Source organism: Electrona antarctica (assembly GCF_951216825.1).
Source record: "Electrona antarctica genome assembly, chromosome: 5".
Classification (NCBI taxonomy): Eukaryota; Metazoa; Chordata; class Actinopteri; order Myctophiformes; family Myctophidae; genus Electrona; species Electrona antarctica.
The window spans coordinates 19,864,447-19,886,946 of record NC_136810.1 but is presented as its reverse complement, the minus strand read 5'-3'; the positions used below and the strand labels follow the sequence as shown (position 1 = coordinate 19,886,946).

The 22,500-nt window shown below is 39.4% G+C and overlaps 2 protein-coding genes and 1 long non-coding RNA gene across 3 annotated transcripts in view; 1 reads left to right on the top strand and 2 right to left on the bottom strand.

Moving 5' to 3' along the window:
* LOC306923424 (tripartite motif-containing protein 14) overlaps positions 1-22,500 on the bottom strand; it is a 493,176-nt gene that overhangs the window by 145,482 nt on the left and 325,194 nt on the right. The window lies entirely within an intron of this gene.
* Positions 1-22,500, top strand: part of LOC306923775 (cGMP-inhibited 3',5'-cyclic phosphodiesterase 3A-like) — a 98,843-nt gene that overhangs the window by 13,068 nt on the left and 63,275 nt on the right. The gene's annotated exons all lie outside the window — the stretch shown is intronic.
* LOC306923777 lies at positions 2,128-3,758 on the bottom strand. The gene is made up of 4 exons (XR_013790104.1): positions 3,635-3,758; positions 3,351-3,519; positions 3,024-3,155; positions 2,128-2,450 (listed from the first exon to the last, which is right to left on the bottom strand). It is a non-coding gene; the product is annotated as an uncharacterized lncRNA (long non-coding RNA).

The following is a 22,500-nucleotide window of genomic DNA, read 5'->3' as shown; positions in this document are numbered from 1 at the left end:
TGCTATTACACAAATTCTTGCAGTAACTTTTACATGCAGTTGTTGTAGATGTTACAATAAATCCAATTCAATTTCACTGAAAAATAGAGCAAACTAGATAAAGTGCCCCTCGGGGCATACTGTAGGTCTCCACCAGGGCAGGTCAGGTTGTGGCCTCCTGGTGGCGCTATAATAGGCCAATGTGAAAAGGGTGCCATTTATTCTTCTTACGCATTAGATGGCAATTGGATGATTTGAGACATTGTTCCAAAAATGGGTTTTGCAAAAATCCACCTGTTGGTGGCGCTACAACAGGCCAATGTGAAAAGGGTGGGATATATTCCTCAGCCTAGTAGGAAAGTCCATGAAAGAGTTCACATAAATTGCACACTGCGTTCATGATTTGAGGCTTTTTGTTCAAAACGGGCCAATCCTGCCAACTTTGAAAGCCAATGTTAGCCAATTAGAATGGAATATGAAATAACAGACAGATCCGTCTTGAACACATGACTATATAGATAGTGTGTAACGATTTGCGGGATTTTTGGACAGAATCTGGAGGAGTAATATTAAAAAAAAGTTTTTCAAAAGTTGGCCTCCTGGTGGTGCTATAACAGGTCATTCTGTGGGGAAGACGTTCATCGTTGGCATCGACCGGGTTAATACAATTATTTAATTCAGATATACAGCACATGCAGTTGTCACTCACAAAAGCCTCATTATACAACTGCTATTTAACTGGATTGTTCTACACCGTGTACTTATATTGTAGATCACGATGCCCCTAAAAATATATAATTTAAGTTTAAAATAGGCATCTGCCACTTGAATTAAGGAGACTTGACTTTTGACATCAAAAAGGGCCCGTCAGCTCAAAACTACAATGCAATATCTTCTGTTTTCAAAAGTGTTGCGCACAAACCTCAGTAGCATTACAAAGTTATATAGGCCAAAGATAGCAAGATAGCAATTTTTTGGGTGGGGAGATCTTGTTTAGCTGGGCATTTTTAAAAGGTCCATATTCAAAGATTTTGACACTTGAGGTTCCTGGAATCAAGGTGTAGCGGTCCCCGCCGAAAGAAGGTCAAGACTTTACTGATGGTATTGAATTTATTGAAATAAACCAACATGAGAACTGACAACAAAATCACCATGTACTTTTATAGTACAATATACATATATATATGTATATATATATTTCAAACAGTATATTCTATAGTACTTCTATAGAAACTATATTGAATTTCTCAAAAGACATTTTTTTTGTCACGCATGTTATGACTTCATGCTTCCTCTCTGGGTCGCGCAGGAAAATAAGTCATGCAAAACCTTCAAAAGTATTTGGCTTACACAAAAGTGCCTTAATTTGCCGAGGCTTGCCTCAGCATCGCAACCAACAAAAAAAGCGTGAGGATTTGCATCGATCTCGCTAAATAACCATTATGGAAACAAAACTCTGGCAGATCCGCAGAAGTCTTTCATCTAAGGGCCCCTGAGGTTGATCTTTGCCTGCCGGGATTGGAAAGGACAAAGTCTTGGGGGGGAACACTGGGTTCGGGGTGTACGTGGATAATGTTCGGATTCAGCTGTGTAGCGGCACATTCTGTATATCTGTTTCTCTGCTGATTCTATGAGTCCTAGGGTAGATGGAGATGGTCAGACAAACCAATGGAAAATATCATCCGTTTGAATTCTGCCCATTCTGAACATGAGCTTGTCATGTGGGTTATTTAAGGTCACTTGGGGTGGGGGGGGGGGGGGGGGATTACATCTAACAAATTTGGTCAAGGCATCTCTGATGAAAGAAACCTATTCGGCTGGGAAAATGTGAATGTTTTAGAGTTTTGCAAAGAAAGAACGAGAGCTCCGATGAGACAAAAAAAGTGGACAGGAGCACACAGCATTATAGCGCTGTGCAGTCGTCTGAGCTTGAAGATTCAAGGTGTAGTCGTCCGTCGAAAGCGGACGACAAACTCTGGGAGAATGGACAGTATTGTTCTAACGAGGACGAGACATGGGGGCATTATGTTCTAACTCGGTGGTTTTCAAACATTGTAATTTCAAGGACACCCCAGATTGGTGTGCATTAAGAAGTCAGAGTGTGTGCACAAATGGAACCAAATGGACGAGTACAATTCCATCTGGTTCCATGTGTGCACTCTCTGGGTTACAGACTTGCAAGAGTCCATTTGGTTCCTGACAATCAATCATTTAAACGGGGACGCCCCCTGGACCGCACGTTGAGAACCAGTGGTCTAAACAGTTTTGTTTGAATGTCATAGGCACCCAGTCCGCATCCAGGCGGACTGTCAGTGTGGAAATCTGGAGACAGTGCAACATGGTATGTTTCTCGTGTAATACAAATAAGAGACATCATTTATTCAGGGGGGATTTCCAGATCCGGGTCCGGGATTTCTCTTTCAAGTCTATATTGGTACATCACGTGAAGCGATGTTGGTCTTCTTCACCATCTGTGTTGATAGACATGGGAAAATAGAATGAAACTATTAATTGTGTGTGTGTGTGTGTGCACGCTTTGTATCAACAAAAGGCACATTGAATACTTGCAGTCAAACTATAACTCACTCTAATATATAAAACTATAACAATGCTTCACAGTCAAATCCTCAGTTTTATGGTAACTCTAAGAGGGGTCCATTTGGGTCACTTTTTACCCTCAGTTATATCTGATAATATATATATTTTTTTAATAGAAGCACTGGGTGTGTGTCAGAGAATGCACACAGCTGATTATCCAATAATGACACCTTCAAAAAATATTATAGGAAATTAACATGGGGAGCATGCAGTTAGACTAGAGTAGGCTATAGACTAGAGCAAACTTGTGTCAAAATGGAGCAGGTTTATGGCTGAATGTTGCCCTTTACTCATCTACAGCATTTTGCTTCAAAGAGAAAACACTAGTAGGCCTATAATGATGCTATGAATTAATGTTAAATGCTCCCAAAATAAGTGGGCACCTGACAGAGACTGGAGAGGCCAAAACGTGTGCATGTGGCCGTGGGCATGGCCAGAATTCTTACCATATTCAAAGATCCCGCCAGTCATGGTCCGAAAGAGACTGGATCAACGTAGACACCTTAGGATTCACACTAAGTCTTGATTTTTTGCTCTCTACTTTGGTGCCTTTCTCTGGGTTGATAGAGAACATGCATCTGCAGACACACAAGGACACAGAAGAAAATCTACAGATTATAAAACGGCCATGCAAAGAAAATAAACTAATGTCCATCCTTTTTCTACACATTATATAAAGCCATTTCAAATGGCAAAGATGTAGATTAGGCAGCACTACTTCCTTTGTTACATTATGTGAAAATGCATGCAAAAGCAAGCCCAAAAATACACACCTCTGAAGAAACTCCATGGTTGATGCCAGCGCTGATGGGTAATGGATGTTGAAGCAATAGTAGCTCCCAAACATCATGCGCATAGCACTCACAAAGGTGGGGATGTTGTCATGTACTATGACTTGGTCAACAGACAGCATGTACCGTTTTGCAGAATAGCAGGACTTTCCTAAAAAAAAAAGAAGGAAGAAGTGTCATTCAAATAAAATGTAAAAGACAAATTGTGTTTTGAACAATATTCAAAAACAGAATTAAAAAATAAAACGTTAACAAAGCCAACTTACCACACACCACAATGGTGGGAGTAATGGGCATATGGTCCAGCTCAACTTCTCCTGCCAAGAATGTGTCCTCCACATAACGGAACATTTCGTCCTCCTTCTCATTGAAGTAGGACATCAATAAGAGCACCATCTCTTTTACATCGTCAGAGATCCCACCCTCCTCTCCCCTCATACTTTTGTTCCGTGTGTAGGCCTCCAGGTACCCTTTGTTCTTCTTTGCAGTATCCCCGTTCAAGTACTTCAGGAGTCGTTCTCCCTTGAATTCCAGATTCCGTGCAAACACCTCTTTAAGCGCCATTCCAGTAAGCTTGTGGAAGTGGGCCGCCATTCCAACTTCTTTGAACCACAACAGCCACTCTGTCACAAGGTCCTTGATGCTTGTCCCCCGATTCACGTCTTTTCGCTGTGTGTTGAATGTCAGATTCATTAGAAGTTTGACCTCTTCTTGATCAATGTCAGTTTGCTCATTTTCCATCTTAATCATTCTGGCCTTTTTCTGTAGCTGGCTCTGTGTGGACTCTCCTAGGGGCAATACTTTTGGCTCCCAGTTGATGCACCCATATGTGTCCTGGATTTTTGCTCTTGCTGGAGTCACTACATCTGTGGAAGAGCCATCATCACTGTCATTTCCCAAACTAAGGAGTTGTCGTTTCCTTATTTTGGGAATGTCAGGTCGCCTCATATTGCTAATTCTATTTACAATTTGTTTTTTTAGAGAGTCCCACCCTGTCCCGACTTGATCTCCACTTATTTCGTCTTTTAGTGCTTTGGGGTATTTCTCCACCATCTTCTTGGCAACTGCCTCTGCATGTTTTGACTGTAAGTTAGAAGATTTCTTCTTCATGTCATGGACGACGAGCCTGACCATCTCCTTTCTCAGTTGGGACCGTGGACCTTCTCCTCCCTCCAGTGAGTGGATTAGTTCATCTGGGAACATATCCCAGGGTATGATGAAGGTATCCACCCAGTCTCTGTCAGGACTTAGTAATATGCTAGAATCTGTGGATGTGGAACTTCTAGGGGAAAAAGACCCGGATGCAGCCAGTCCTGCTGATGATGCAGGTGACGGAGCTGGACTAGCTGCTCCTGTTTCAGGAGTCTGGTCTGCAAAACATACATGGGCATACACAAAGTTACCAGTAACACAATATGAATGTTTGTACATCAACAAAGGATCTCTTATGCAGACTACCATTGGTGCTCCTGTATGATTGTTTAACCTATGTACAAGTATGCGGGAAGCGAACACAGCTCGTAAGTGTGTGGTACTGTAAAATTTGTGAAAACAGGGCCGCCACGAGAAGGCTCAGCACCGCTAGCCCCCTATTTTTTTTTTATATACAGCTCCATCTCACTGAATTAGAATATTTTGTAAAAGTAAATTTTCTTCCGTAATATAATTCAAAAAGTGAAACTTTCATATATTCTCAATTCATTGTGCATAAAGTGAAGTATTTAAAACCTCTTTGTTTTAATCTTGATGATTATGGCATACAGCTAATGAAAATCAAAAAATCCTATCTCAATGAATTAGAATATTTTACGAGACGACTAAAAACATATATTTTTAAAAGATAAATGTCGACCATCTGAAAAGTATATTAATGTATGCAGTCAATACTTGGTCTGAGCTACTTTTGAAGAAATTATTTCATCAATGGGGCGTGGCATGGAGGTGATCAGCATGTGGTACTGTTGAGGTGTTATGGAAGCCCAGGTTTGTTTGATAACAGCCGTAAATTAATTTGTATTGTTCAGTCTTATGTCTCACACCTTCCTCTGGACAATACAACCTAGATTCTCTGTGGGGTTCAGGTCAGGCCAGTTGGCTGGTCAGTTAAGCACAGTAATACCATGGTCAGTACACCAATTACTAGTAGTTTTGGCTCTGTGGGCAGGTGCCAAGTGCTGCTGGAAAAGGAAAATCAGCATCAACATAAAGCTTGCCAATGTACGGAGGCACACAGTGCTGTAAAATATCATAATAGATGGTTGTGTTGAGACTCTGGACATGACAAAACACAGTGATGATTTAGGCCATGTTATCTGCATGGTGTTGGTCCACTGACAGTGAAAACTTAAGAATGGTTTCAACACAGCCATCTTTTTAGAGTACATTGTGCTTCAGTATATTGACAAGCTTCATGGGGATGCTAATTGTCCTTTCCAGCTCGATTTGGCACCTGCCCACAGAGTCAAAACTACTAGTAACTGGTATACTGACCATGGTATTACTGTGTTAAAACTACTAGTAACTGGTTTACTGACCATGGTATTACTGTGCTTAACTGACCAGCCAACTGGCCTGACCTGAACCCCACAGAGAATCTAGGTTGTATCTTCAAGAGGAAGGTGTGAGACATGAGACTGAACAATACAAATTAATTTACAGCTGACCTGGGCTTCCATAACACCTCAACAGTGCCACAGGCTGATCACCTCCATGCCACGCCCCATTGATGAAATAATTTCTTCAAAAGTAGCCCAGACCAAGTATTAACTGCATACTTTATACTTTTCAGATGGTCAACATTTCGTTTAACATTTTTTTTAGTGGTCTTGTAAAATATTCTAATTAATTGATAGGATTTTTTTGATTAGCTGTAGTCCTACGCCATTATCATCAAGATTAAACCAAAAAAAGGTTTTAAATAGTACACTTTATGCACAATGAATGGAGAATATATGAAAGTTTCACTTTTTGAATTATATTACAGAAGAAAATGAATTTACAAAATATTCTAATTCAGTGAGATGGAGCTGTGTATATATATATATATATATATATATATATATATATATATATATATATATATATATATATATATATATATATATATATTTATTTATTTTATTTATTTTTTTATTTTTTAATGATTATTATTACGTTTTTTTTGTATTTGGCCACCGACCCCAACATCTGAATATGTTTTGTTCCATGGACCCCCCCCCCCCCCCCCCAGAAGCAAAAGATTTGAGTTAAAAGGGTTAGAAGATTTGCGCCACATTTTCACAATTTTTCAAAAATAGCATATATACACAAGGTCATATCGCAGGACTCTGTGCCGCACTTTGGGCTTGTATATCTATTATAGCTATTTTTCAACAACTAAAGTTTAAAATAATGGTTAAAGTGGTTAAAAGCTAAGGTGACACAGATGTGTTCCAGTCCTTAATGGGTTAAATGTGCTGTATGTGAACATACTGAGACATACGTCTCCTGTGTACGCGTGTGCTGCGACCACATTAGATACATAAAAATTGTACCAACTAAGACATTTAGATTGTACTGCATCCTGCAATCATTTACTTACATTTCTGCTTCCAAGACTCAAGGAGCTTTCGGGCTTGAATTGGCCTCAATGCCGACAGCAAATCGTCTTCTTTAAGGTACTTAACATCTTCAGACGTCTCCACCCCAACCTCAAGTAATTTCTCCTCCACAATATTGACCACCACCTCTGGAAGGTCAGGTAGAGCCTCAGTAATGGCTCTGTGTAGAAATGTCTCCTCCATTTCTGGAATGGAATAAAAACAGGTTTCAAAGGCACTAATGACAAAAGACTAAAAAGGTAATTTGACTTATTTTTGTACACATTATGTATCCATCAAAGTGGTAATAATACAACAGTGATGTTTATTTCGACAACACACTGTGTTTCAGCGGAATTACTTTGAGCCCGTTAAGCTTGTATGATGTTAAAGGATAAAAATCTACCAAGTCATTAATGTTACAACATTGTATTTTTTTATTCCGTTTTGGCACAGAGTACAGATGGAATTCAGGGTGATATTCAGCTTCATAGATGTCCATCACAAAATAAACTGTTGCATCATTTTGTATTAAAATCATGAGCAGTTCTCCAAAGTGCATGGACTCATCATTTTGTGAGACGAGGAAACGTCCTTTTTTATACGATGTGCCTTTGTACAGTATGTCAGTGGAAACAATAGTATTGTTTTCTGAAAAACCAAACCCTCTCACTGCATGCTGAATGGGCTCACTGTAGAGGTTTGGATAAAACCTACAACTGTCTTTGACTTGCAGAATGCATCCTGGCCTAGCTATGATATATGAATGAAACAGCTGGTGTCGTTCAGATAATGTTTGGCAGATGTTCTTAAAGTTTTTCAAATGCCTGGCACATCTCTTAAAGTAACAGTGTTTACTTTCGAAGCGCATCGTCCATAATCTGATCAACGGTCCAAATCTCAAAATTAATGCCGGGTAGTGCCGCAGGTAATGGTGTTTTGGTTTTAGTTTAGTGTCAGGAAACAAACTCTTTCTTGAATCCAAATATTCCTGGATTAGAATTTCAAGATAGGCAACCTCTGCCACCGAGATCTTTTGAGCACATATAAAATCAACAATGTCTTTAAGCTGGAGAGTTAACTGCCAGACTTCATCATCTGGGTTTTTCACTCTGTCACCAATTAATACAGGCAACAACCGTAAAAAATTCCAATTCTGGACGGCTTGACCTGAAAGACGGGCTAACTTCGAGTTGACGACACAAGGCTTTGTCAAAGCGTCTGACCCTTTGTATTTGTGCTGCTTTATACGTCTGTTCAAAAATGAATAAGTAAACCACTTCTTTTTTTTAATTAGATGCTTCAAGTACAGTGCAACGTCGAATGATAGCACACCCTCAAACATGTCATGTCCTAAACAAGGTGGGAGACCTGGCTGGCATACATGAAAAGATTTTAGTTCATTGAAAACACTGTTTACCTTTATGCCTTTGATGTGTACAGCGTCTCCTGCTTCTAGGTCACCAACAACAGTGTCATAAGATTCAGGTGTGCGCTGTGGACCAACAACATTTGGGTTATCACTTTGAAACTCTCTGTGTGTGATTTCACAATACCTGCAAAAGTACTGAGATTTACTAAAGTTTTCAACAAATCCACCAATGCCATGTGAACCCAAATTATCACCAACAATACTAAACAGTGCACCTTTAACTTGATTGCCATCAACAATTATTCCATAATCCTCCAAATCTTTTAAATCTTCTAACAACTTTGAGAAAACCTTAGCAGATGTAAATAGTTTCAAGTCGTTTTCTGTACAAAGTTGGACAAGGGACATGTGATCAGTATTGGATCTCAAATGAATAGGTAAATTAGCTAGAGTCACATAGACTGCAAGAATCTTATGTTTTTTTTTAGCAGAGCCAAGAGGATTCACTACTTCGAACGCATCTTGGTACAGAATTAATTGTAGGCATCCTGGATTTTCTATAAAGAACGGGTTTGACTTAAAGGTTTTCCCATCACGTACGTCACTAAAAACACCAGGGTCTGATTCACAAGATTGCTGTTGTGACATTGAATACTTCCACAGTTCTGATTCTAATAAGCCAATTAGTGTTTGTTTCACAGGTACATAGTAAGCATATCGTGGAGTCCTATTTTCATCAGTTCCTAGTTTTAGTTTTATAGGCTCCACATACTTAAACATTCTTTTGAATGACTGGTTTCTTGAATATGTTGTCCTCAGTGGTCCCTTATGACAGACTGAGAACAGATCTGACTGCTTCACACAGTCACTGATTTTAGTAATAACATCATCTGATAAACACATGTTCTTTTTTAAAAGTGAGTGTAATTTGTTTAAAGTGTACTCCTGTCCCAACTCATGCACATTCTGCATCTCTTCAACAATTGTCTGTATTGTTGAAGCTGGAAGAAGGAGTTGCCCTTGCAATTTAAGGTAGAATAGAGACATATTTTTTAGAAAATCCTCATTGAAACTCTCTGGAATTTCCATCCTATCACTTGCATCATTTGAGCTCTGGGGGGCAGCGTTGCCATTGTCACATGCTGACTCAGCAGAAACAGAATGTGTAGTTCTATACATGCAATTCATACTGTCCAATGCATATCCTTTATGTTTCCTTGACATATGAGAAGTAAACGATGATTTCACATTAAATGTATCTTTACAACCACTGACTGGACATGTCACAACTCTTCCCTCAAGTATATGCTGTTTTAAGTGTGAAATTAATTCTTTCACTGTCTGAAATTGGCAGTCACACAGCGAAATTGAACATTTGAGAAATGTGTCAGTGTCTGTGGCACTAAAAGAGGATGCAGGGACATTATGATGGCGGTAAAAATGACCCTTAAAAGCTACAAAGGTAGTGAATGTACGTTTGCAGCCAGGGGCTTCACATTTGAACAAGCATGACTCATTTCTATGTATTTTACAGTGCAAAACATAGCCACGCAAAGTCTCTATAGTGGTGCTGCAAAAACGGCATGTAATCATTTTGAGTGTTTTTTACCTTTCTCAGTCACCTTGCAGAAAATCCGTATGAAAACAGTGTGGAGGGGGGAAAAACAAGGAGAAACCCCTCTGCAGAAAACTGACTGAACAGACTTAGTTAGAACAAAATGAATTGTTGTAAAATGAAAAAGAAGTAACAGTGGAGTTGCAATGAGCACATGGGCAAGAAGTTAAGAACTAAACACACAGCACACAGGAGCAGTCACATTCTGTTCGGCAGTGCAATGACTAATCAGAGGCACTTACTGATCATCTCTACCACCTGCGTTTGTACTCTGCCCACAGGTTGTCCAATGAAAGAGCTGTAGATTGCTCAGTGATTTGAGGAGGCAGTTTGCACAGAGGGTTATTTTTCCATGAATGTAAATTCAATAGAAATCATTACAATATAAAATGTCCTCAAGGTATATAGTATCAAATTAAATTATTCTGTAATGGCAAAAGTGCTAATTACTTCCATCATTTCAATAACAATATAATGCCAAATAATGAGTAAATAAATTACATTGCAGAAGCAAATAAGGATTTGACTGGTTTAGTTAGTTTCCATATTCAGATTATCAATACAAAATGTATGTAAAATATAAATATGTTCATATACCCACATCAAGTAATTAAAAAGGCACTTTTACCACCTATACATTAAAATTGTACTATTAATACAAATATGATTGTGAAATGGGCCCCTTTTGTACTATATTTAGAGCACAATACTTTGACTGAATGTAAACTGTGAAATACTGAACTTGAATTTGAAGCAGCGTATAGCCTATTTATATTGTATTTAACATATGAGTACTTCTTATACATAATTGCGACAGTAGGTCACAGTATACTATGAAAACCTGCATTTCCTGTCAGTTGTGTCACATCACGCCTCCATATATATATGGTCACGCCTCGTGACATCACGCTGCCATATATGGTCACGCTTTGTGACATCACACCGCCATATATGGCCGTCTCCATATATGAAGATCATGACACTGACCTCATAAAACCCTGGATAGCCATACATAGAGAAGACTGGATCATCACCTAGATCTGCATATATGGAGCCGGCCAGCAACTCTACTGTACATCTGACCTCAAACATCAAACCCTTAGATCTCCATATGGAGCTGACCTGTTCTGCAATTCTATATGTTGATCCTTTGCCACCCGTCCTTCCTCTTTGATGTCATTTTTTGACTGATACCTGTCCATTCAAACCCTAGACGGGCCTGCCCCAAAGTTATTAGTGCACCCGTGCCCGGCAGCCAGCGAAAACTAGAGTTCGCAACAGAACCGGAAATGAAGGCCTGGCCCTACCTGGGCCGTCATCAAACCCTGTACACTCAAGACACTGCCCCTGCTGCCACCCTTAGATATCTATATATGGAGCTGACCTGTTCTGACATTCCATATGTTGATCTGACCTCATCAACCATGTACACTCAAGACACGCTCCATATATGGCCAGTACCAAATTCATCTGACCCCCCCATGCCAAAGCGCCAGTGCTCGCCCAGCAGTCTGCCGTCACCCAGGCGGATGCGTGCACGCTCACAAAGTGTTGCATCGTGACGGGAAGGGACGGGACTTTGGTTAGACATAGCATTGGTCCGACTGGATTAAGGTTGGTGAGGGGTGCGTTAAGGGTTGGGAGAGGGTTAAGGTTAGGTTTAGGTGTGCTGCCCCGTGGGAGGTTAGGGTTAGGTTGAGGGTTTGAGATATCGGACCAATGGTATGTCTAACCAAAAGCACGTATGACGAGAACCAACCGACTATTCGCCACACATATTGTGGACATGTGTGGCAAGGGACTCGTGGAGTGCAGTGCTCTGCGTTGGATAAGCGGTTGTAATATAGAACTGCCATAAAAGGCTCTGGCATCTTAAAGCCAGACTACAAGTCATTCCCTCCAGACGCACACTTTCTATCTGGTTCCCCACAACTCAGGTTCCTCATTGCTTGCACCACACCACAGAACAGATCACTGAATACTGTCACACATCTTGAATGGCTCTTATGCGTAGTATGTAGTGTACTGAGTGACATGCCTATTGTATCATGAAAACACATACATGTCATGATGTTGTGAATGCAATCTTACTGCACCTATGCTATTTGTGTCCTTATATGCATCTCCTTGAGTCCTTTGTGTGTGTGTGCCTTAAAAATCAATTAAATATTAAAAAAAAATCCTTTTGTTTTAGGCAGGACACCTTTTTCATATTTGAAGGATGCCAAATCCGATGAAATGGGTCTCGTGTCTCTCCGACACTTCTAAGCGTCGACGGTCGAGGAATAGACACGAAATTCGGACGGGGTCAATTCAATTATTTTTTGTTTCAGGTAAAAGACACTTGTTCTGACTTACTTTTTGACACTGAATCTGATATGCTTGGTGTTATTGTAGCCACTGGAACAGTAAGCAGCTGCTGCTCAATTTTTTAGAGTCCTAGGACCTTTTGTTGATCAGGCAATGCAGTCACACAGTCTGACTGTGTGCGTGCGTGCGTGCGTGCGTGCATGCGGGTGTGTGCGTGCACGCATGTGTGTTCATGCGTGCACACAAAGCACATACAGTACACAGTAATGCTTATACTAACAGCATACAATATGTAGCTCGATCTGCTTCAATGTGTTGCTTGGTCAAATACTTTGCTCAAGGGGTGATTTTGTTGCACACATACAGCAGCATTCTGCATACATACCGTATACACATGGAAAACTGTTATCGGCTATAGAAAGGTCTTGACCTCAGCTGCCATAGGTATGGTCATTGTTGAACAACTGTGGGGGGGCGCACGCGCGCACACACACATTTTAATCATTTATTTATGTCCACATAAGAGATACAATACAAGGACACAAATATTTAGGTGCTGTATAGAGTGCAATTAGTAAATCCCGGACAAATACCCACACACCCTTCAGGGGTACAAGTAACAGCGTCTTTGCCATATTTGGCGGCTACCGATAGTGGAAGAGATTGCACAGAATTTCGCAAGCCATTTAGCTGCTTTTTTGGCATCCCAAGTTGTTGGAAGCCTCTTACAACCAAACTGTGTCCTACGTGTCCTAGGCTGCCGAAGATAAACACAAGTAGATTGCACCTATAGCCTAGTTCAATGATGGTCTGGAGGAGCAGCTGGTTTAATGACTTTGGTCATGAAGGCTTCCTCTAAGCTAGAATCAAAGGTGCAGTCAGGCCACTTCAAGAATGAAAACAACATCTGGTTTGTTAGCAGAGAGATGTGCAAAAAATTCAGGATTTTCAGTACAGAGTTGAAACATGGAAGGTTTGACACAGGAATGTTTGTACATTCTCACAGACAGTGCAAAATGTTTAGATATGTCCTTTGTTATGAGATCAACTATTCTGTCATGGCGTGCTATGTAAAGCCCTTTATAGGCATAACAGCCATTCAGAATGTGTGACATGGCAAGCAATGAGGTGCATGGGTGGAGGGAAACCAGAGGGAAATGTTGAGTTTGGTGGGAAGGATCTGTAACCTGGCTTTTACTGTAAAGGTGATAATGTCATCATTGAGAGCAGTGTTCCTTAGGAATGAATGGGAAAGAGAATGGTCAGCATGGGGAAGGCAAGCCAGTTTCCCCTGGAGTTTGAGTCCAGTCCAGTGTTGTTGTTGCCGATGTTGGAACATATCCATCAGGGCACCCTTAGGTGTCAACAGGTGGGTGTATCCGCTGTAGGTCACTGTTGCTCTAACAGAGGTGAGAGGGTCAGTTATTATGTCCTCAGAGACCTCCACAGTCTCAGAGTCAGGCCGCACCCACTCCAGGGACACACACCGGCTTGGACGCAGAGGTCGTTCAAATCCGGCCAATCCGATCCGAACTCCAAAGCCTGGGGAGCGAGTGTCCAGTTTCCCAGTGGGTTTCCTTTTGAACCCAAGGAAGTGGGGCTGTGGCTCCCTGGCTAAGGGGACCTTGCGTCTCCTCAAATCGAGGAACAGGGAAGATCTCGCTAGCTCCCTAACATCCCTATCATCATTATTCAGCATTCTCAATAGATGTGATATGCGCATGCTGATATAAATCCATGACACATTCTGTACAACCAGCCCGCCCCCCCCACTGAGACAGACACACGCACACACACACACACACGCACGCACGCACGCACGCACGCACGCACGCACGCACGCACGTGCCATGCTCGGCTCCAGGGTTAAATGACTGGGGGGGGCAAATAAAAATGTCAAGGGGATCTCATTTTTAAACTTAAACTGAGGGTGCAGAATTTGCAACTGAGGGTGCCAACTGCCAAGCACCCTGTGGCCCCAGGCCTGACACACGCACGCACAATTTTTCATATCTACATTCAATCATCTATATTTGGTTTATTGGTTACCAACTCCCCATCATTTAGCTGGGGACCACCTGGAACCCTAAGGACCACTGGTGGTCCCCGAACCACTGTTTGAGAATCACTGCTGAGTGTAACCCACCTGATTTTAACCATAATTTTTTCAAACACAAAAAATACTGCTTGAAATAAGTTTTAAAAACGGGCATCATATAGAGACAACATACATTCATTGACAGGTTGTATAATAAGCAAATAATCAGCTGTAATTAAATCTGATTAAAACACATGTCAAGGCCCAAACATCTGTTTGGATATTATATATTGTGAATAAAAGAAAGAGTGAACGATAACAGCCATCATTGTAGTTGCTGAAGAAACGTGACATATAAGTGTTAATGGAAAGTACTTAAAAAAATCAACTACATGTCCCACAATGCATTGCAGCTCTCCAGTGCACTCTGAGTTTGAATCTGATTGGCTGTGACGTGGCAAGCAGCCATTGGCTCATGGACGAGTACACAATGTTCTCTTGAACAGATAGCCCGCGATCTGCTCTGCATATTTTGAAACACAGACAGACACAGAGGCTGGACTGGAGCGGAATGGAGATATTAGGCTACAGCATTTTACAGGTAATGTAATGCTAAGCTTTTATTGATTGCTTTGTGGCTACATTTGCATTTCATACTGCAGTTTTTTCAGCCTTTTTCATGTCAAGGAAATTCACAATGTAGGCTATTTGGCTGCAGACTAGAGCCCCCTTTGAAAAGTCTTTGTTACAAGAACCAACTTTAAAACATGTTGCTTAATTTAAGGTAGGGTAGGGGGTTTTCTTTGGTAGAAATAAGCATCAAATCACTATATTGTGATAGTAATCATTGTATAGAATTAGGGTCTTCAACATTTTTGGACCCCCTAGTTGAGAGAGAGATGAAGCAGGGACCCCCACTGCATATTGTATAAAATTGTGTTGCAGATTAATGTAAGCCTTTTCATAGATTTCATAGATAGCTTCAGAGGCTTGTTTGACACAAATTACTTTTACCATAAACCCTCAATATCTAGTTAACTTGACCATTGGCTTACTTATCTGAAAATAGCAGATATTTTTGGCTAACGTTCCCTATCGCATAAAATATTTGGTGGACCACCTGTAGTAAGTCTGAGGACCCCCTAGGGGTACTGGACCCCCTGTTGAAGACCCCTGCTAGGTAGTGTTTGTTCAGTAACAGTGTTGAATTGCTAGTATAGAGCAGTGGTTCCCAAACATTCATGTCAAGGACCCCCATTTGAAGAGATATGCCATGATTGTAATGTTAACAATTGGATGAACTGGCTTACCTGTAATCTTAGTCTCACTACACTGTATTCTATGTGTTTACCTTGCTAGTATAAATATTGAATGCAATAAATCGAGTCATAAATCAAACTACAACCAACAAAACCATTGTACATGTTACTCACCGCTGAGTATAACGTGAGAAGTTTAGGTGCAGTACAAAACAGTGTTTGGTTGCTGCCTTCAGTGAAGCAGGGACTAACTTTATTGCAGAGCCTGAGTTTCGATGGGCACTGATGGGACGCTTGTTTTACAGCGCTGGCTACTACTAGTAGGGTGGAGTTATATTATAACCTCACAAAAACTTTGCCTAAACCTGACCTGTAAAACAAGCACCGCCTCAGCGACCATCGACACCCAGGCTCTGCAAAAAAGGCAGTCCAGGAAGTGACATCATACTTTTTATACTGATCTGACTGACAGTTCATTGACATGATTTTTTGGTTACCATCTTTACCTTGCAATATAGTAGTTAGTCGTTAGTGATTTCTTATAGTAGTTAGTGATTGCTTGAACGTTTTGTTAATCTTTTTTATGTTAATCATCTGTTCCCCTTATTCAAATACTTTACATAAATACTCTGTAGAGTCTGGTTAAAAAATAATTGATTAATTAATTAAAATATGTTTTATTATTGCAACACTGGGTGGTACAGTGTTAAATGTGACATTTATCTGTGAGTGTCAGAGCATTTGGTAGAGGCAGGACCTGTTGCAATGTTGCATTGTTGCATATCCATCCAGTAACATGTTTCAATACATTACAGTACACTTGTGACATCATCAATTACTGCTGAATGTGCTTTTATGGCCAGGGGTGTTGTCTGTGGTGGATAGAATAATGTAAGGAAATGTCTTTGGCTGTAGGGTGCCTCCCAGAGCTCAAATGATGCAACATGAAAGCATAGAATTGCCACAAATCTTCCATGAGACCTTTTGTGTTTTATTAGTGTCTTAACAGACATGGGAGAAGACCTTAAGAGGCGGCTGTTCATAGCTACTGTGGAGTCATTACTGCTGTATGGGGCCGAGACATGGACCCTCACAGTACAACAGGAAAAAGCCCTGGATGGAGTCTACACAAGAATGCTACGAATGGCACTAGGTGTCACATGGACGGACCGCATCAGAAATGTGGACCTCTATGGGGACCTACCACACGTCACGGACAAAGTCAGAGAGAGAAGGATGAGGCTGGCAGGGCACTGCGTCAGGCACCCAGAACTTGAGGCAAGTAAATTGACCCTATGGGAGCCAACCCAGGGCAAAGCCAGGAGGGGAAAGAAGCGTACCACCTATGTAGACGTGCTGCGGAATTTGTGGAGGGCAGCAATCCAGGAATCCCGAGTTGGTGTTGGCTAGACCTCACTCTCGCAGCAACTAACAGTTAAGGGGAGATGGTCAAAATCAAAATGGTGCCACATTGTGGTGGTGGGCATCTGGTCTAAGGCAGGCTAGGCAGCACATGGTGAGGTGGAAGGATAAAGGATAGAAAAGTTGGAAAAACAAGAAGAAAATAACTTGCATGTTTTGGCTGAATGGCCTTCGTCAAGGCCAAATCTGTTGTTCAGTCAACTTGTTGGATTGGTGCTTCCAGTCCAGTGGGAAAAATAAAGTGTTTCCAATTATAGTGTCAAATACAAATAGTAAATATATAAAAACCTATGGGACTGTTTTATATAATGGAATATGCAGTGATGAAACTGTTATAAGAATGGTCTGTCATGTCTCTTCATTCCGGCAAGGAAAAGCCATGGCATCCAATTTGAAAATGAAAAACGTTTTCTCACTTTGAGTTATTGCAATGTTGTGGTTGTGGTCAGTTGAATGTGTTCAATTCCCTCTGCTCTTAGTAGCAGGTCATTACTGGCATGAGAATCGCTGGTTGTTATCCATGCACTGTTATTGAAAGTGTGTTTGTTCACTTTCATTTTTGCTTTGAAAACTGGTGTAACTTTTCCTTAATTCCAGAAATGGCAGTTGGGTGGAGACCTTCATAGCACAACTTCCCAGAGGACCTGTTGCAGTCTTCGGACACCGGAGAAACATCAAATGGGAATTCAGGAAATTTGTGGTGATATGATGAAAGTGAGTTCCTGCTTATAGGAAGAACACACTACGGTATGCGGCTGAACTTGTTTTTCCCTAAACCTGAAATACAATACATTTGTGTTGATGGTGATGATCAGTTTTAAAATCTTAATGATGCTTGTTTTATTATTTTGTTCGTTTCTTATTTGGAAAGTCATGTATTCTGCAAAATGTCTACCCATCAGTGCTGGCATCAACCCTGGATTTTCTGGAGAGGTGTGTATTTATTCTTAACATATGTTTATTGATTTTTCTTTACCACATAGTATTTTCAAAGCAATTATTCACATATATTTTTGTGTGTATTTTTTAATTTGCTTTAGCCTGCACTAAAAGAAAGTAGCACTGCCTAATCAACATCGTTGCCTTAAATTAACATTTTCAATTAAAACATTTTCTTTGTTAGATAATCTATATAGACTGTTTTTCTTCTATTTCCGCAGGTGTCTGTTCTCCATCAACCCAGAGAAGGAGAGCACATCTTATCTATCTAGTTGTGAATCCTAGGGTGTCTACCTTCATTCACTCTCGGACCATAAGTAGTGAGATTGTTGAATATGGTAAGATTCATAGTTGTGCATGTGCACGCGCGGACACACACACACACACACACACAGTACTTAGATAACACACGCATTAATTGTAATTCTATTTTATCAGGTCCTCCATCAACCCAGATGGTGGAGCAGATGACCAAAGACCAGGAACCTTTGAGTAACATGATCTTCGAATATGGACTTGAACCTAGTAAGCTTAAACATTCAGTACACAGTTCACACACAAACACCCTCCTCCAGTGTTTATTTTTTTAATTGCTTTAATATAATAGAAAGATTATCAACATTAGTTTATTTTCTTTACATAGCTGTTTTATAATCTAAAGATTTTCTTGTGTCCTTGTGTGTCTGCAGATACATGTTCTCTATCAACCCAGAGAAAGGCACTAAAGTGGAAAGCAAAACAAATCACGACTTCCTAAGGTGTCTTCGTTGATCCAGTCTCTTTCGGACTATGACTAGCATGATCTTTGAATATGGTAAGAATTTTGGCCACGCACGCACATGTTATTCGGTGCATTAACCTGGTGGCTTTGCGCTTAAGACACTACACCCTGAAGAAACCCAGCTATGACCTGTGGTCCTGCACTGCCACCTATTGACCAAGGTTATTGAAACACAAACTTGTTTTAAGAGTAAAATGAACACTCAAGACACAAATAAAACAATCACACACGCGCACACACAGAGTACTTAGATACACACATATTATTAATATAGTTTTTATTCTATTTTCCCAGGTGTCATCCATCAAGCCAGGTGGAGAAGACCAACATCCCTGCTTTGTGAACCTTGATTCCAGGAACCGTTTGAGTGGCATTCAGATATGGACTTTTAAACACCTAGTAAGCTTTAACATGCAGTATGCAGTGCATAGACACACACACACACACACACACACACACACACACACACATACACACACACACTGCAACACCACCCTCCAGTCTTATTTTATTTTTATTTATTTTTTTACAAATTGAAGCCTGGTTAGGATTGTTCCAAAGCACATGGGACATGGGCACATCAGGACAACAGTCTAAATAAACAGGGCCTAATGGCCCTGTTTATTTAGACTGTTGTCCTGATTTGGTGGGTTGACAATTTTGATGCTTAATGATTGCACCTGGACTGTGGTCTTTGCGTTTTGGTTAAGATGACTTGAGTTATAACATGTTTGCATGAACGGGTGAATAGTGTTAAAGGACGACTTCACCGACTTGCTCATAGAATATGGTACTTTTTTTGTCTACTCATTCTTTGTCTTAGAGGGCTGTGGACAGTTCAGAAACCTACCTACCAGTGCAAAAACCTCTTTAAGCCCAATTCCGGTACCACCATGCCAACTTAGTGGAACCACTCCAGGTCTTTGCTTTCCCCTTATTGACCTCTTTTCTTTGTGGATCGAGATGAAAGTCAAAGTTCTAATGAATGTGACTTTCTACACACATCCATTTGTGGTCTCTCCTAGGGAAAATAATCTACCAGTGACATTGAAGGCGTTCTTGCATGAATTAATTTTTGAAATGAACAAACCTGCCTGATGATGTATAGGCAGCTCTATTAGGACACCTAGTGGTTGAATTTGGTTTTACCGGTGTTGATGAGCCTAGTGTAGGTGGATAACTAAGTTCTAACACCCTAATGAGCATTAGTGAGGACCAATATACAAAGATAGGTTGGTGAATTGGTCCTATTATGGTTATGTGCATGCGTTTGGGGGAATGAGAATAACGTAAGGATTTGTTGTCTGCTACAGAAACACATTTATTTTCCTTTTAGCATTTGAGAAAAACTGTTTTCCAGCTAGTAGATGGGCTAAGACGCTCAGACACGTACAATGACTTTGGACACACATGCTCAAACTTTACACACAAATTGTTTCACTTCTTTCGGTTCAGTTCAATCTTAAAATAAGTTAAAGTTTAAAAGTTCAGGATTATTGATCTTATGTATTCAAATGTATGCTGTTGTTCTATTGGTTCGAACAGCAAAACATGTTTAGGAGCTTGCCCTCATGTCTAAATACATATTTTTCTTTGTTTACATATTTATCTTTGTTCCTCTCCCTGTCTATCTTTCCTCTCAAAGTTGCTGTAAGCGTTATCTGTTTGTTAAAATAAAGGCTTTATTCCTACAGTGATCAATTCTATAGAGTGGGTTCGGTTCAGTTCAGTCTCCCTGTCTAGGCCAATTCTAATAAATGCCTTCTAAAGCCTAAAGTTTTCTGTATATATTTTTTAATATACAAATATGGAGATAAGAGGTTTCTGCCCGACAGTGACGATATCTAAAATGACACTAATGCTTTCACAGATTCCACAACATATAGCTTTTCAGGTCTACATGGGTTAAATAAGATTGCATCTTGCAGTATATAGCATAAGTACACAGTTTAAAACAATCCAGTTAAATAGAAGTTGTATAATGAGGCTTTTACAGTTGAGCAATGTTATTGAATGGGACTAGATGTACAAAGACATCTGCATGTAAATCTGAATAAAATTATTGGATTAATGGCAGTTTGCACTGCATAAATACTGAAGTACTTTCAGTATTTAAAATAAAACTATAGCTTAATGAAGGTTAATTGACAGCTTTTTATAATGTCGCTTTTACAGTCAAACATTTAATTTGCCCTGTATTTTTCAGTGAAATTGAATGGGATTTAATGTAAGCTCTACGGTAACTGCATGTAAAAGTTACTGAAATAATTGGTGTAATAGCAGTCTGATAATGCAAATTCTGCTGAATAAAGCTGTTGTATTTACCAGTTAATAATGAAATATTTGCAGGAAAGAAATGTTAATTGAAACATTTATAATGCTGCTTTTGCAGTTATAGGTTTTAATTTGCCCTGTATTTTTACGTGAAATTGAATGGAATTTAATGTAAGATCTACGATAACTGCATGTAAAGGTTACTGAAATAATTGGTGTAATAGCAGTCTGATAATGCTAATTTGCTGAATAAAGCTGTTGTATTTACCAGTTAATAATGAGACATTTGCAGGAAAGAAATGTTAATTGACACATTTATAATGCTGCTTTTGCAGTTATAAATTATAATTTTCCCTGTATTTTTCTGTGAAATTAAATGGAATTTAATGTGATATCTACGAAAACTGCATGTAAAGGTTACTGAAATAATTGGTGTAATAGCAGACTGATAATGCTAATTTGCTGAATAAAGCTGTTGTATTTACCAGTTAATAATGAGACATTTGCAGGAAAGAAATGTTAATTGACACATTTATAATGCTGCTTTTGCAGTTATAAATTATAATTTGCCCTGTATTTTTCTGTGAAATTAAATGGAATTTAATGTAATATCTATGAAAACTGCATGTAAAAGTTACTGAAATAATTGGTGTAATAGCAGACTGATAATGCTAATTTGCTGAATAAAGCTGTTGTATTTACCAGTTAATAATGAGACATTTGCAGGAAAGAAATGTTAATTGACACATTTATAATGCTGCTTTTGCAGTTATAAATTATAATTTGCCCTGTATTTTTCTGTGAAATTAAATGGAATTTAATGTAATATCTATGAAAACTGCATGTAAAAGTTACTGAAATAATTGGTGTAATAGCAGACTGATAATGCTAATTTGCTGAATAAAGCTGTTGTATTTACCAGTTAATAATGAGACATTTGCAGGAAAGAAATGTTAATTGACACATTTATAATGCTGCTTTTGCAGTTATAAATTATAATTTGCCCTGTATTTTTCTGTGAAATTAAATGGAATTTAATGTAATATCTATGAAAACTGCATGTAAAAGTTACTGAAATAATTGGTGTAATAGCAGACTGATAATGCTAATTTGCTGAATAAAGCTGTTGTATTTACCAGTTAATAATGATACATTTGCAGGAAAGAAATGTTAATTGACACATTTATAATGCTGCTTTTGCAGTTAAAAGTTTTTATTTCCTCCGTATTTTTCAGTGAATTTGAATGGGATTTAATGTAATATCTACGAAAACTGCATGTAAAAGTTACTTAAATAATTGGTCGAACTTGAACTGTTATCATGTTAATTCAGCAGAAAATGCTTGTTGTATTAACTGGTTAAAAATGTAAATTAAAACAGTTTTATACTGTAGAATTATTTTACAGAATTATGTTGTAAAGTAGTTACAATTTTTTTCTGTAATTTTAACAAAATTAAAATGGTAACCACAGCTGCCAGTATTTCCCTGTTAATTTACAACTTTATTTTTTACAGTGTAGGTCTGTTTTGACCGTGCCGCACGC